Source organism: Larus michahellis, chromosome 23 (assembly GCF_964199755.1).
Source record: "Larus michahellis chromosome 23, bLarMic1.1, whole genome shotgun sequence".
Lineage (NCBI taxonomy): Eukaryota > Metazoa > Chordata > Aves > Charadriiformes > Laridae > Larus > Larus michahellis.
In genome coordinates this window covers 4,765,738-4,782,128 of record NC_133918.1, presented here as the reverse complement: position 1 = coordinate 4,782,128, position 16,391 = coordinate 4,765,738, and the positions used below count along the sequence as shown (strand labels likewise).

Genomic DNA, 16,391 nt, shown 5'->3' with positions numbered 1-16,391 from the left:
TAAGTAACATAGAACTGTATGGTGGGGTGTTTTTTTCCCTCCAAATGTTCCTGGAGACTGTGGTATCTGAAAATATGGCAGGCTTATTTTTAGACTTGGGGAAGTAACGTTTGCTTTTGTGTAATGCTATTCATGTTTGAGGTATCACAGCACGCGGTCTGTAGACCAGTATGTGAAGTGCCATGTAGTTAGCATACTCTGTTGATTGGGGGAAAAAACGGTACATGAGCACTCTTTCCTCTTCTCCTGGCATTAGGTAAAATAAATGTTAAGAGAAGAACATGCCACTGATGGACTAGAAAACTCCAGCACGTCCCTTCAGTTATAGTCGTCTTTGAAAGTCTGTTCTTGATGGTTTCATCGGGCTGTCCCCGCTCTCCCTGTGCTACCCGTGCTGTTGCTTTTAGATTTGTGCCCTTAAAACTTACAGGCTGGAGTTTGGCACTTTATATATAGACATTTTGCTTATTTATGCATTCATGTTATGATTGATCAGTGTAAAGGCTTGCTTGGGATCCTTTTTTTTAGGCTTTTTTACCCTTCTTCCCCTTGCCCTTGGCTCTGTGTTTCGGAACTGGACATGTAGTGAATATGCAGACCCTACCTCGGTTAGTGGTTCCTGCTTTATTTCTTATGTATCACCTGGAATTTCTGAGGTTATTAATTTCTTTGTGATATTTTCTATCTGCTTAGCGCTGCTCAGTCCGAACGCCCTGCGTACAGCAGCGCACCTCATTGTCGGGTGAATCATGTGTCCATTTTCAGGTGGGGAAAAGGAGAGTGAATTGCCTGAAGCAAACCTTATAGGACAGGGACAGAACAAAGGTTAAGGTTTATTAATAAACAGTTTCCTATGTTGGCTTTTTGCTGTTCAGCATTTCTCCTTTTCCTTCCTCCTTCCCCGACTGCCAAAGGTACCGGCGCTTCTACCTTTCATTGCCTTTAATTGCGTTCTTTGCTATTTGACTTCTCGGTGTGTCAGGTCTCAGGACTCTCCAGTGGGGCAGCAGTAAACAGCTGGCCTTTACCTGCGAGCGTTTGTGTGTGTGTCTGTGACCTGTTCGGCATCACCTTGGGAGACTGCGGACACCACGGGGCAGGGAGGAATTCATCCGTACGGCTTCCCTACCTCTTAATTACAGAGCGCTTCTTCGTTGTGCTGCGGCTTCTTAACCTGTTGTCCGCTATGCTCCTCTCCTAGTGCGAGGGGGGCTGGAAAGAGCATCGTGACTCTTGCTTCATGAGCACAACTCACTCTTTGAGCGAAGAGGGCATTTGGAGGGGGGGGAAAAAAATAACCTGATGAGGCCTTTTGGTCTGTATGGGACAAAATCAAGGTTTAGCAAGAAAGTTTTGCTCGTTTTTGATGTGATGACTCTTAAGGAAAAAAATAATGTTTGAACGTGTTGCAGTTTCACCATACTGAAATAAGGCAGAAGGTGGAAAAGCTTCACTGGGTGCAGCTGTAGCAATGCCCTTTTCTCTCCTCCTTGTCTTTACTGTCAGTAGGGTTTGACAGAGTTCAGCGGGTCGGGGTCTGGCCGGAGCTGCTGGATCTGAGCGCAGCTCAGAGGTGCGGTAGGCAGATGCTGGGAGTTTGTCCCTGTTATTCCATCTTGAGACTCCCACTGCTCCGGACCAGCTGATGTCCTGTGTGCTGTGGTGACTTGTTCTCACCTCTGTCTTTGCTTCCCTGTCCTCCCTGGAGGAGAATTTTTATATTGCCTTGGGTAAGTCACTTCATCCTCTCTGTGCCTCAGCTGTCCCATCTGCAAAATGGATATAAACGTGTGTTACAAAGGAATCGTGCAAAATGTGGCTTATAACAACAGTTGGTTTTATTTTAATCTTCATCTTCTTTAGCTTTTGTCTCTGAAATTATTTAACCCCGTACCATCTTGTTTTTCAAATGAGAATCGCTGGTAGGACTTCAGATGCCAAGGGGGGAAAAAAAAGAGTCGTTAGGTTTACCTCACAATCTGCAATGCTGGTTTGTTCTATTTGGAAATGCAAACATTAGAAAGATCTAGGAGAGTAAAATTTAACAGCCAGCCACAGATGCTGAAGGCCAGACAAATACGGGGAAGGAGTGTCACGTGTCTAACGAGGGGTTTGGCAAACCCTAGACGGAGGGAAGCGGGGAGTTCGTCCCTGACTCTCATCTTCGTTAATTCAGGACTCATGTCCTTGTAGGTGATGTGTGCAAGTCAGGTGAGTTCTGGAGCTCTCCAGACCTTCTTTCTGTGCATCTCTTATAATCGGTGGGTCTGTCCCAGTCCAGGGTCGAGTCTGTGCACCTTTAACCACGACATGACGAAGCTTATGATCAGGCATGTTTATTTTGTCTTTTATTTTTAAGAAGGCTCAATTTTGGCAGGCTGTTTCTCTTCCCACCGCTGTCCTTCCTGGAGAGCCCTTGGGCATTGACTGAACTCCTTGGGTCCTCCCTCCGACTTCTGGTTTGTGCACAAAACAAACGGATCTGCTGACCCAGACCTGACGGGGTCCTTTCCCATTTAGAAATCTCCCGTGGCTCGATCAGGTGCCGCTCGCATTAAGCAGAGTGTATCGAATGGTCAGTATCATGAAAATGATTGAAGTCTTAAAGCCCTCCAGGAGTTCAAGTCTCGTTCAGGTTCAAAGAGCTGTTTAACACGCACATCTCTGAGTTTGTCTCAATCTGTTCTTATGAAATTCTGGTATTTACCCCTTTTTTTTTTTTTTTTTTTTTTTTTTTTTTTTTTTTTACTCTGAGTTAGGCATTTCAGCCTCTATTCGTTCTCCTCCTTCGTTTCCTTTCCCTCTCTCTCCCCTCCCTCCCTCCTCTTTCTCTCCCAAAAGAACAACAAACAAAAACCAATCACTATTTTGCAAGAGTAAAGGAGTTTCCATGTGACTGTTTTCGAGTGACCCTCCAGGTGAGGTGGTTTGGCTGCGACTCACCTCTTTGGGGGACGATGGCAAGTTGGGTATTCCAGATGCTCTGGCGTTAAGTTAAAGCTCTGCCGGAAGGGCTTTGCTCCTGCCATGTTTGGAAGAAGAGCTGGTCTCCCAATTCCTTTGACAATTACAAGGTGACTAATAAGTTGAATGGAGTTTCCCTGCTAATTTGCAGTGCCCTGTAGTGAACTCTGCTGCGACATGAAAGGGATCAGTGTGTGAGCGCTTCATCTTCTGGTTTAGTGTCTTATGCGTCACCTTCTTGACTTGGGCTTATTCCTGTATAAACATGAACCAAACTAAATTAAAAGTCTTACCCGAATCTGGCTGGACCCGGTAGCCCAAGCAGAGTCGGGAGGTGATCCACCGCGCTTCCAGTCATCCATCGCAATATCTGCTTTTTGTTGCCCTCACTCTGGTGGTGTGAATGGGAGCTGGAGGGATGGGAACAAAAAAAAAAAAAAGCCTATAAAAGAGCACTCCCACAAGGCAGGAGATAAGCTCTGACATGAAGTGAATGCCATTCCTCCCCCTCTCCCCCCATTTCGGTATCTTCAGCTGAATATAAATGGATATTTAAAAAATCATGTACCTGAAGAAGTTTCTAAAACACCTAGTAGCAAGTGGTGCTGTATGATATTTTCTTATTATTGCACCCCGTCAAGTGAAAAGAGCTCATCGCTGTGAAGTAACGTGGGTAGTTCCAGCCGAGAGTACGGAAACGGAGATTCTGCCTCACCTGCCGGGAAGAGGTTCTGGTAACTCCTTTTGTCATAATTACTACTTCTTTAACAGTAAATGTTTTTACTCAAAAGTTCTGACAAAAGCGGGTGACAACAACTTCGAAGAATGTTAGATGGCACCTCAGAAGGGTGGTTATTTTTTTTTCAGTTGTATTTGATGGGAGACCAGATGAACACGGTGATAGGTATGTAGGTGCAGGTGAGCTGATCTCAGGGCGGTCTGTTGGTTTTTGTGTTTGGGTCTTTTTTTTTTTCCCCCTTCTCTGTTAAATATCCCAAATAAGTAGGAGTTTATGATGGGGTCTCTGCATTAAAGTGACAAATTGCTGGGGTTGAAGGAATAAAGGCTTATTTTGTAGCTTTTCAATGGAAAAAATATGAAGCCTTGATTGAGTTTTCAGTTAGTCTTGAAATTGATTTTGACGTGACCTGTCTCATTCACTTTGGGGTGCAAATATCCGATCTTACTACCTGTAAGACTATAGGATTTGGCATTCAAGAAAGATTTTATTTTATTTGTAAATTCAGTAGAACGCTTTCAGTTGAGTGATGCTGGTTAACTTGTTTCCTAACTCCATCTAGATGGGGAGACTCTTGTCAGTGTTGGCCGCTGCAGCTGCGTCTCCATCCAGTCGCCCCAGAAAGTTGCCCTACGGCTGAGACAGGCAGTAGCAACAGGTTTTCTTAAAACAAGTTTTGTAAACGCCCAGAGCGTGGCTGGACCGAACAGAGCCCAGCAGCGGCGTGGGATGCTCTTGAAACAGGGCAAGCCTCACAGCAGCAGCAAAGTCACTTTTGTGACTGTTCCGTAGGGGAAGTGTTGGTGGAGGTGGTCAGTAGTGGCTTTTCTCTTAGTTCGGTTTGTGCTACAAATACCGAAGACTTTCCAGATACTGAAATAAGTCAGAAAATCACATCGTTGGGTTTCACGCTGTTGCTGATTTACCTATTGCTGTACGTAGGAGCGACGTCCTTGCCGTAGCCCAGTGTGTTCATTTGCTGAACCAGCCATGTGATCAGCAGCTTTGAAATGCTTGCAAGAATTAGAGGAAGTAAACTGAAGGCATTCATATTTAATAGGATCTCAGAAAATCCTGTCTCCAACAGAATTAGGTACCGCAGTTGTACGTGTGTCCCTAGCATTGCGGTGTGTACGAGCATGCTGAACAACCTATTGAGATTCATACACAACATAAATCTAAAATTTTCTGGTTTTCATTGTAAAATAGGGAAATTACATGTGTGCCAGTTGCAGGCACCGCGCTAGTGTTCTGCTCTGTAGGATGCCGTTGAGTACGGACTTCCAGTTTTGCTTTCTGCTGGCTTGCTTGTTTGCTTTTAAGGTTTATGAGGTGCAGTCTTTGAAAGCAAGTGCCTGGTTGTTTCGGTAAAGCTGCTTGCTTTTTTTTTTTTTTTTTTGGGTATCTATGGAGGGCATCCAGTAGAGCCTCGCTCCATCTGAGGGTTGTGCTCCTGAGGAGCTGAGGATGCTCCATGGGCAGCATCCTTCCTTTCTGGGCCACACTAGGGACAAGCGTGCCTTTAATGCCTTGACTAACTCTAAGCGTGACAGAGTTTGATGTCTTAGGCCTTTTTTAAAATTCAAATTCACTTTTATAGTTGGCGGAAAGGGAAAATGATATTTGTAACAGCTTTTCTTTACCTGTTTCTGAAAACAGGTGATACTGAGAGGGAAAAATCCCAGTGAGGAGATGACATTCTGCATAAAACTTGAAAAGTAATCCTTGTGTAACTTTAAGAAGCTCAGCTCGAGACTAATACGGTTTGGCTGTGCTTAATAATTCTTATTTTCATTAAAGCTATGCTCCAAGATAGTAGGTAGCCCTTACTGTTAAGGCTAGCATTAAATTAATGTCTTGCAATTTGTGAAAGCTTGCTAATGTGTAGGGACTGTTACTGCTCTGTGGGCTATGATGGCAGGATCGAACAGGGGGATCAGGATCACCAAGAGAAACTTTATCAATAGGTCTTAATATATTTTGTAAATACTGTTTGTGTGAAAGTTTATGAATAGTCAAAAAAGAAGCAAAATTGATCAGTAACGTAGAATATGAGGTGGAAAGCATAGTGGTTTTGGGGGTGGTCTGGTATATGGCATGTGTGTAAGGTAAAGGGAAAATCTCTAAAATTCTTAAATCCTGAAGAAGATAAACTTCTACCTGACATCTTTAAATAAATATTGCGAGCTTTGTGGTTGTGGTCGCGCAATTCTCTGCACTGCAGGAACGCTGGGATCTGGGAGGCAGAGTACACTCCAAATGTTCTTTATTCCGTTAGTTTCTGTTGAAGGTTTTTGATTACTCTGCTTTTTCTCCTTCCTTTAGCAAAGAGAGGGATAAATTAATTCCTTTTGCTGGACCAAAACCTGCTTTTAAACCTGAAGATGACGGTTTAACAAGCAGCCAGGACTTTTAAGTGGCTTGGGGAACAAAAGCATGTGAGTCCTGTCGGTTAAGACCTGATGGGTAACTTATTTCTATGGGGTGCCTGAGAATTATGGTGATGAAGGCTACAGAAGTAATTAAATAAAGACTCATTTTAATATTGCGCACGTTATTGATCCCTTAGGACATTTAGATACGCAAACTTGATAAGATGATCTCCTTTGCAAAAATGTTGTTCGGTGTAATTGTGACACGTCTGGTTGTTTTGTACCCAAAATGCCCCCCTGTTTTTATGGAAGTCAGGTTTTATTTTACATAAAGCCACTGAAGTGACCCAGAGTCTAAATTTCGCCTTGCTCATCTTTGGTATCGGTTTGCTTTCTGCTTGTTCTGGGTTGAGGGATACTTACGGTTTTGTCACCAGCCGTTAGTTTTCCTCAAGATTAAAAATCCCCCTCGATACCACGGGTAATAATGACAACTTTTATTTCCTTTTCCCTTCTAACTGCAGGACCAGGGGCTAAGCATCATCCCCGCAGCCTTCCCTGGTTTTAGCACTGATGTGTGCACGCGTGGCTTGCGACGTTCAGCGCGCGGAGCTCCCTTTTGATCTCAGGTGGGGGATGCGGGGTGCATCCAGATCAAGTTTTGTGTGCCGAGGCTTCTGAATTAATTAATGATGGTGGCTGTGCTCGGCTTCCCCTGTAAATAGGTGTGGCCGCTGGGTCCCTGCCAAGCTGCCATTTCGTTCCCTTATTTGGATTTCTGAACGGTGTCATTCCCTACACACACCCTCGGTTAGGTTTTTAAATAATATAGTTGCGGAACCTAAAATTGCTGCTACAAAATTATTAGCTTATGGGTTATTAACGCACTCCTACAACTGAGATGAAGAACGTCTCATTAGTGGAGGATGGTATCTTGAGCTCCCCCCAAAAAAATATTTTTAAAAAAAGGTTACTGCTGTGTTTGCAGTAGCTGATGCTGAAGCCAGGTAGGCAGAGACCAAATTATTCAGGGGGAATGAAGTTGTTATATTTTGGTTGGTGCCAGGTTGCCCAGTGAGCACAAACTGCCCGCAGAGCACAGCAAAGCTTCATGGCAGCAGTGAGCATCAGCGGAGCGGATGAGAGCAAGCCCCCAGATACGGCATTCCGGAGCAAACACAAGGCATACAAAAAGCACATCTTACTCGATGATGAAAGTAGAACAGATTTTTCCACCAGACCTAGAAATGAAAATTTGCCACCCGCTTTTTTTTTTTTTTTTTTTTTTTTTAAGATTGAAATTTGACACTCATTTCAGTCTCCATCTCTCCCGATGAGAGATCCAGAGCTTTCCAGTCTTCTTCCTTGGGGTTGTTGGGCACTCGGGGAAAGAGGTGATATGTTCATGCGCACATCCCTCTTCCCCTGTTTAATATTCTGCCAAACAGTTCTGCAAATGCATTTCATAATGCCGCCTCTTTGCATAGAAAAGAGACACCCCCTTCCTCTGTCAAAAATGTATTCCGCATCTGAAAACAGAAGATAGTAATTCCAGTTCTTGAAAAACATGTTTATACAACAGTCCGCGGAGACCGGCACCATTAGGCGATTAGATTGCACTTTGATTAAAACCAGTTCGTTGCAACTGCTCGGTGTGGATGGAGGATGGAGGATCGCTGGCCCGGCGCCCTCATGGTGAAGGAAACGTCGAGTGTGTCTGTCTGTCTGTCCTGCAGCGCCAGAGTCACAGAGTCAGCGCCGTTGATCTGGACGATGAGTATTTCGGTGGTAGGAGCCCCTCGTGCTCACCCCGTGAATCCAGTAGATCTTGGCCCTGGGTGAGGATCAACATAATTGGCCGTAAATGCAGAGCGACTGGAAAGCTAGTCCAAACTGTGCTATGTGTAAAACAAAGAACCCCCAAACCAAACCCCTTGAACCTATTTTTAGCTCTCCTTGGTGTTCTCTCCTTTTGCTTAGCAGTAGATGTTACAGTTCCTCTTCTTGAAACGGGCGCTGCTTTGTTCGTGTCGGCTGCTGTCTCTGACACGCAGGGTGTTTTCTGTTGTTCCTGCAAGTCAGCCACTTGCAAAGATTTTGATTTAATGAGTCAGGTCTACCCATATAGTAATTACGAAGATTAACTTGGGGAGATGTGAAACAGATGTATAAAACTGTTTGGACCTGGCTCCAATGCAACCTCTTAATCAGTGGTTTCACCCTTTCTCTGACTTAACTCCTGTTTCACAGTTTAAACTACTAATTGTAAAATTAATGACAAAAATAATATTTTTGCCTCCGTTTCACCCATGGACTTCCCTAATTCCTTATCATACCTCTTTGTTCCTTTGAGTGAGAACATGGCATTGCTGAAACGCTTCTGTACGAGGGAGTACAGCTCTCAAAACCAAAGCAAAACAAAACCGGGCTACCCAAAGAGTTGCTCTAAAGTAAACTTTATCTAGAACTGTCAGCTTTTATAGCTCACATTGTTCTTACTTTTATGAAACTGAAGTGTCCTAGAGCTGTTTCCTCTGGACTTTTTTGAGGAATAACTGATTCTTTAGAGATTTGCTGGGGAACCTGTCCCCTCCTGCCCCCATTTGAAGGCATAAGTTGTATTTTGAGTGAAAAGCAAGCTGCCTGCTTGTGTCTGCTGGAGCCCGTAGTGGTGCAACCCCAGACAATCATGGGTGTTTCTATTCATGAGTAGCCAACCAGATCGTGATCTGGGTGTTTTGAGCCTGCCTGATCTTCTGAATCAACCTGCAGAGAAATGCGCTGGGTTTTGTGCTGAGCCGGGACTTCGCGCGGGGCTGGAACATGCGGCGTTTTCCACGGAGCATCTCTAAACTCAGCTGCGTTTCGGCGTTGTGAGCTGCCGACCAGGACAGCAGTAACTGGGTACTCCAGGCTCTGGTTACAGAAAGCCAGATTTGCAAGGTCTTGAATAGCAAAGCTTCCTGGAAGACACACACACACAAAAAAAATGCAGCTAGTGTTGATTTTTCTTTCTGAACTGCATCACTGGAACCTCTTTATCTTTGCATCTTCCAGGTATCCACACTTGACTGAATTCTGGCTAATCTCAGTAAAAGCACAGGTAGATCATGGGGCTTGTTTGGGGAGGGAAGAAGGAGCTCGATAATGTAATTACCACTGAGACATTCCAGATTACGGAGCGAAAGAAGTAAAAATGCACTTTGGTCTCAAAACAGTAAGTTTTGATTGCAGGAGATTAGATTATACCAGTGTTTTTCAAAAGGTTTGGCCTGGTTTTTCTGGAGAGAATTTACTCCGAGGTTTCCTGTTCTCCTGCACGCTGGTGTACACGAGCGGCAGGATTTGAGAGGGCCGAATAAAGCCGAACTCGTAGTTCCGCTAAATTAGCGTCAAGGTCTGCATGGAGTGCTTTGCGGCTAGCCTAATTAGTAGATTGTACTCTCCTGGATCCAGAAGTAAAGGCAGGGTTTCTCCTTGAAGGCCTGCGTGCGCTTCCATGTAATTTGGCATCCCTTGGTATCCACTTGGTATCCAGTAGAGAAAAAATGCTGGAAAATAAGCGTTCTCCAGAAGAAGGATGGGCTGGTGCGACGTGCTTAAAGAACTGCCGTTGCCAGTAAGTGGTTTTTCTAATATCTGACTTTCCGTGGCCGTCTCGAGCAATGCCCCGGCCGGCTGGCACGGGGTGCGATCCCCGTCCAGGGACCGGCTTAACCAAAGGGTTACTGCATCCCCGTCTCTCCCTGCCCCGCCAGCGCAGGCATCGATCAGAAGGGTGTAATTATAAATGCTATTGATGGCCCGGGAGGGGAGTCGTACGCGTTATCTCTGGCGCAGGAATTCAGGAGTGAGTGGGAGAGAGACTCGTAATTTGTTACAGGTTTTATTTGCAATCTGACTCGTACATAATAAACGGGTAGCGGTGGGATTAATGAGCATCTGAAAGGAGCTCTTTTATTTTTATTTTTTTTCCCCCCATCCTACAAGGTGGCACTTCGCTGTAGAGAGGCTAAATCCAAAGAGCGGGGATGCAGGGTGTGCTGGCAGCTTTCACCTGAACCGTCAGGCAGGCAGCAGTTGAAAAGCAATGCTTGAATATTTGGAGAAATACCAACGTGTGGCAGGTACCGAATGGGTCGGCGCATTCATAACAGCCAGAGAGGTGCTGTTCCACTCCATGGTGGTTGTTTATGCTGTAGGGAGACGTGCACCGCGACTGTTATTTCTACCCAATGGCTCTTCCTAGAATTCTGTTGAGATGTGTGCAGGGAGGAATCTGTGGGTTTGGAACGTACAAAAATGCTTTCAAATGATATTTCGGCGCTTAAAAAACCCGATTTGATACTTTTGAGTTCTCCTTGTAGACCAATGAAGTCTTTGAAGACTTTACCCCCCATATCCAAAAATGTTTGTGGAGGTAAAGCCTGAACACATGAGACAGAAGCTAGCCCCTTCTCTGTCAATATTTAAATTGAAATGTGACTCCTTTTTTCTGCTGACCAGTTCACTCAACCTTCCAAAAAGTACAGAAGTTTTCTTATCTCAGTTGTTGCAGGGTGTACGTACAGCAGTAATGCTGAACTGTCGTACCTGTGTCAGAGGTCCCATGCCTTAATCTTCTTGGAGAATCCATAGCCTGTCTTATTCTGAAAATTTAATGTTTTTAAAACCCTGTTTCACAGGCTAAATCTCTCTCGAGTTTTCCGGTATCATTATTTTTCTAGAGAGTGTTAATGGGATCCAGTAATGTTTGCTTCAAATGCAGTCCCTGTGTTCTGATACACAACTTCCATCATTGTTTCATGCAGGAAAAAACCTTCATGAGTGACAAAGTAGGCTCTGAGCAAACAGATCTGATTCCTGTTCAGTCGAGTGAGCAAGAGACACTGTTCAGTCCGCCGCCTGTTTAATTTTTTCAGTATTTCACTTATTGTGGTTTTTAAAAGTAGCTCTGTCGGAATGAGAGCCACAGTTCTTTTTAAGTGAAACATCTAACCTTCGAAAGAACGGCAGGGTGATGGGATACTAAAGTCTTGAAGGGTGGAGGAGCCGGAGCGGGACCTACAAGACAGGGGGTGTGTGACGTCCCCAGGTGCCAGCAGAGCCGTGCCGGTGACCACAGAGGACAGCAGCGATGCCCCAGAGCCCACCGTACCTGCAGCTGGTGCGTTCGGCTGCCCACCCCTCTTCATCTGTGACTTTTTCCGATGGAAAGGCTGTCAAAACTGCTGCTAGGACAGAGTTTCACTTCCGAGTATTAACTGTTTAATTGCCTACTTCCTAGGAGGTTCCTGGAACAGATGCTTTAAAATGTAATCCTTCAAAATACTTTTATGAGCGTTTTAACCCTTTTTTTTTTCTGTAGCTGCGCGTGCTGCAAAATCGAACTTCCCGCCCTGGAGATGTGGGAAAAGGCTGAGCCGCGGAGGGGCAGAGTGCGGGAGCTGGAGCGGGATACTGGGGCCGTGGCGCCCGTGGCCTCCTCTGGGCAACTGGTTGCCCGCGGTCTGTTGGGTTTCAGTGGAAACTTCCACACGCTGAATGTGGGTCAGTGCCGGAGGTGGCCTGGCTGCCGCGCTGCCAGCGTCCTGCGGCGCTGAAGGGGTTAAACTGCTCTTCTGGTGTCCTCGCAAGATGAAAACTATTTTAGTCCCATGACACGAGCACTATGGGAGTTTAATGCTACAGTTCATTAAAAATGGAGGCTGGCCAGGGCCTCAGAAATACGATTCGGTAGCTTCGGCTTCCCACATCCAGAGCACGTCGGAAGGAGCGATCTCTGCTGAACTCCTCCAGGACACGGGGAGCAGCTCCGACGGCAGGGTGCTGCCGAGCCCGTTTGTGTAACTGTATTCCTCTTTGTCGGGGAAAACTTTTTTCTGCAAATCACAGGCTCCGTCGGTGCTGGAGGTGCCTGGTCTGCCGTCCTCCCAGCAGAGCTGAGCCGCCTGTGGACACAGCCGATGCCTGGAGGATCCTCCCCTCCCACTGCGACCTTTACCAGTCCTGTTCAGCAATTATCTCTGCCAGGCAGAAGAATTCCTTTTTTTTATTTTTTTTATTTTTTTTTTTTATGTATTCCCCCCCACCCCCAGCAGCGTTACAAGTTGTGGCTTCCTGCTCGCTGCAATGGCATCGCTGGCTGTGCCGCAGCGCTTGTCACGACTCGGTACGCCGTGTGTGTTGTGTGTATTGCTTTTTGTCGTCTTCGGCCATGAAGAAGTGTTTGTTCGTAGCCAGGCCAGATGCGTGAGCAGCAGCGTGGAAGTACTGCCGTATCTGTTGGGTTTTATAGCACTGTTGAAGGCCCTGAAGTAGCTATTGCAATGGTTTTCAATGGGCTTCTAATTAGAAAAGCATTGGACTAATAGGATGAGCTATAATTAGCAAGACCTGCCCTCTAGATAGCTAATCAGGGACCAGAATACAGTTGCATATCCATTCATTAAGTTTCTATATCTGCGCTTTTGTAGCAATTTATTTAACCTCTTGGAACCTTTTGGGGTGCTTAAAATAGTAAAACAGAGAAGATGCGCTGGGCAGAACCTCCCCGCTTCTGGGACGAGATGACCTCTGAGCTGCTGGAGGTTGGTCCAGGGGGGACAGTTTGATCCTGGGGTGGGTGTTGGAGGGCTCACCCTTGACAGCCCTTTTTGCCCTGTCCAGAGAGGAGGACTAGAAGTCGGTGAGCCGTTGTCCTGCCTTCTGGACAAAAGAAAACAGCTCTGCAACTTTTTGAGGAGGGAAATGACTCAGTTCTTGGTGGCTTAATCAGAAATAAGAGGCCGAGCTTCCACGGAGTCGTCTTGGCAGGCAGTGTGCATCAATTACTGTGCTCCACCTACAGCCCAGCGCTGCTGCCGTCCGCCCTGCGCGCCAACACCGTGTCCCCCCGCCCGAGACCCGCTGCCGAAATTGTGGCTGTCGACCCATTATTCGCTTTGTGCTGGGTAAAAGTGGGCTGTGACAAGGGGCGTTGGACTGGGCTTGCGCTGCTGGCGCAGGTAACTGCCCATCCAGTCATACGGCACAGATAGTTGACTTTTCGAACTGACCAGTGTACACTGGCTGTGGGTTTCATCCCTCAGTGTTTTCACAGAGAGGGAGAAGGAAGGTTGGGATATCATACACTGTGTGCACAGGCTCATAAAAGGATTTTTGTAAAGCATAAGCAAGCATCAGCCAGCAGAACTTCTTCTGGAGTAAGAAACAGATAAACACGAGCATGTTCTTTTAGAATTACTTTTTTATGCTGTCCTACAGGACAAGAACTTCTCTAAGAGGTAATTTCTCCCCTTCTTTGTCTGCTTCATGGAAGCTTCTGCAGGGAACGGTGGTGTGGTCTCAGGTGGGACCAGGCACAGGGGGACAACTGACTTCATCGTGTTATGGGCGGTGATGGTACCCCACCAAAACCTCCGACTGTATTTCACCAGTGCATCCAGCTTAGCATTAAATCTTGCTCTGATGTCCTTTAAGTGAAAATACCAAATTGTTGCTAAATTGCTGAACTGAGCCTGTGCGTGAGTGTCCTCGTTTCAGCTGGGGTGGAGTTAATTTGCTTTCCAGTAGCTGCTGTGTTATGGATTTAATACGAGAATAATGCTGATAACACGTACTGCTTTAGTTGTGGCTAAGTAATGTTTACATTAATCGAAGACTTCTTCAGCTTCCCAGAGAAGCTGAGAGGGAGCAGAGACAGGACAAGCCGCCGAAGGAATACTCCGAATGTTGTGCTCGGTATATAAATGGGGATTGGCTGGGGGGCAGGAATCCACAATCACTGCTTGGGATGGGATGGGCAATGGATCATTGATGGTGAGAGCAACTTGTGTTGTATTGCTTTATTTTGTATATTCTTTTACCATTATTATTTTCCTCTTCTGTTACCGTTCTATTATCATAGAATCATAGGGTTGGGAGGGACCTCTGGAGATCATCTCCTCCAACCCCCTGCCAGAGCAGGGTCACCCAGAGCAGGTGGCACAGGAACGCGTCCAGGCAGGGTTGGAATGTCTCCAGAGACGGAGACTCCCCCACCTCTCTGGGCAGCCTGTGCCAGGGCTCTGCCACCCTCACAGCAAAGAAGTTCCTCCTCGTCTTGAGATGGAACTTCCCATGGGCAAGTTTGTGCCCGTTACCCCTTGTCCTGTCCCCGGGCACCACTGAGAAGAGCCTGGCCCCATCCTCCTGACACCCCCCCTTTCAGTATTTATCAGCGTTGATAAGATCCCCCCTCAGGCGTCTCTTTTCCAGCCTGAAGAGCCCCAAATCCCTCAGCCTTTCCTCCTCAGAGAGGTGTTCCAGTGCCCTCAGCATCTTGGCAGCCCTTTGCTGTCCCCTCTCCAGCAGTTCCCTGTCCTTCTGGAACCGGGGAGCCCAGAACTGGACCCAGCGCTCCAGATGGGGCCTCCCCAGGGCAGAGCAGAGGGGGAGGATGACCTCCCTCCACCTGCTGGCCACCCCCTTCTTGATGCCCCCCAGGATGCCATTGGCCTTCTCGGCCACAAGGGCCCGTTGCTGGCTCATGGTCACCCTGTTGTCGCCCAGGACTCCCAGGTCTCTTTCCACAGAGCTGCTCTCCAGCAGGTCACCCCCAACCTGTCCTGGTGCAGGGGGTTATTCCTCCCCAGGTGCAGCACCCTACACTTGCCCTTATTGAATTTCATAAGGTTCCTCTTTGCCCAACTCACCAGCCTGTCCAGCTCTCTCTGTATGGCGGCACAGCCTGCCGGTGTGTCAGCCACCCCCCCCAGCTTTGTGTCATCAGCGAAGACAGTCATGAGACTGTCTTTATCTCATCCCACGAGGTTTTTTCTCCCCCCTCCCTTTTCTCCCTCTTCTCTCCTATCTGGGGGGAGTGACCGAGCAGCTGCATGGTCCTAATTGTTGTCTGGGCTCAAACCACAACTAAGCATGCATGTTACCATGGTGTCATGTCCAAAGATGACTCTCTTCATTTGCATCTCTAAACCTTCCTGACACTTTAGTATTACCTTCATCTGGGTAACATTGGACAAATACTGCCTTCTTGGCTGCATCTTACCTAGCTATTAAAATGCTTGTCCGGTGGTCTGCTGCCTTGTTGGACGAACTAAAATCAATGGGTTTCTTTCTGAAGCTGTGTCTTCAAGTGGTGTTCTCCTGCACGCGCACATGGACCCGTACCATGTTTGTCCAAGTGAAATGGGACTTTCCAGAGCAAGCTCCTGTGGTACCGGCCATTAGGACCAATCCGGGTCCTGTAGGTCTCTTCCTCCTCGAGGGAAACAGTCAGCTGGAAATGGGAAAGCTGGTCCCAGCAGGCGTTTGGGTCAAACTAGAGATAGCAAGAAGCAGTTGGCTTCCTCCTAGAGTGTTAACGTAAGAAGCAGAACTAAAGAAATATGGAGTACGAAAAGAAGTTACTTTATTTTTGCCTGTGCTTTTGTTTTCCATCTGAAAGCATTCAAATGCAAGCCTGGCTTGCAGTTCCTTTCCTTAAAATAATCATCTTTCACAGGGCTACCAGTGTTTAAAGACGAGCATGTTTTGGGTGAAGGTGGTGGGCATGTCACCAGGTGTGCTAACCGCCTTGTCTCTCCCCTCAGGACCCTCACGCCAGCCACTTTCAGCCACTCGGCCCGGTGAGGATCCCACTTGGAACCCATGAACTTCACTGACAGGTAGGAGTTGCGAATGCGATGGAGGATGAGTCTCTAATATTGCACAGACGCCCCCTGTGCCCCGTGCACTGCTGAAAATGAGGAGGTGGGCTGGGAGGGTGGAAGTGTCTTCTGGTCTTCTGTACCTCAGCTCCTGCCTTGTCCAGGAGGAGTTCCCAGCTTACATTCGGATCAGAACTTGGTTCCTGTGCCTTAACCAAAAGCGGCCTCTAACTTAGCACTTAATCCGCGCTCTGAAGTAGGTGAATCCTCCCTGGCTTACTGAGGGACAGAGGAGCTTCACTTCCCTTTAACTGGGCATTCACCACAGCTGCACAGCGTTGTCGGTCTCGAACAAGAGAAGCAAAAGCGAGTGCACGGAAATGCCTCCCTTGAGGCTTTCTGTATGTTTTGATCATTTGTGCAACCCCAAGAAGAAAAACTGTGAATGGAAGTGAAATTTCTGCAGACACCTTGTAGCTCTGGCAGTGCTCAGTGGTGTAGCTGAAGTAAAGCTCTCGGTCAGCTGTCCTGCGTGTGATGGCGCTTGTCTGTCCCGCTCTGTTGTCGAATGAAGCATTTTATAAATAGCAATTCTAGGATTTATCCAGTGTTTTTTTTTCTCCAAAACACATACAGTGAAGGGCTCCGGCGACCAATGTTAAACGT

At 46.9% G+C, this 16,391-nt stretch overlaps 1 protein-coding gene across 13 annotated transcripts in view; it reads left to right on the top strand.

Moving 5' to 3' along the window:
• Positions 1–16,391, top strand: part of GATAD2A (GATA zinc finger domain containing 2A) — a 67,875-nt gene that overhangs the window by 17,938 nt on the left and 33,546 nt on the right. For all 13 annotated transcript variants that reach the window (XM_074565940.1, XM_074565936.1, XM_074565934.1 and 10 more), the window contains exon 2: positions 15,669–15,743. The gene's annotated coding sequence lies outside the window, so the exon portion shown is untranslated. The remainder of the gene's footprint in view (positions 1–15,668; positions 15,744–16,391) is intronic.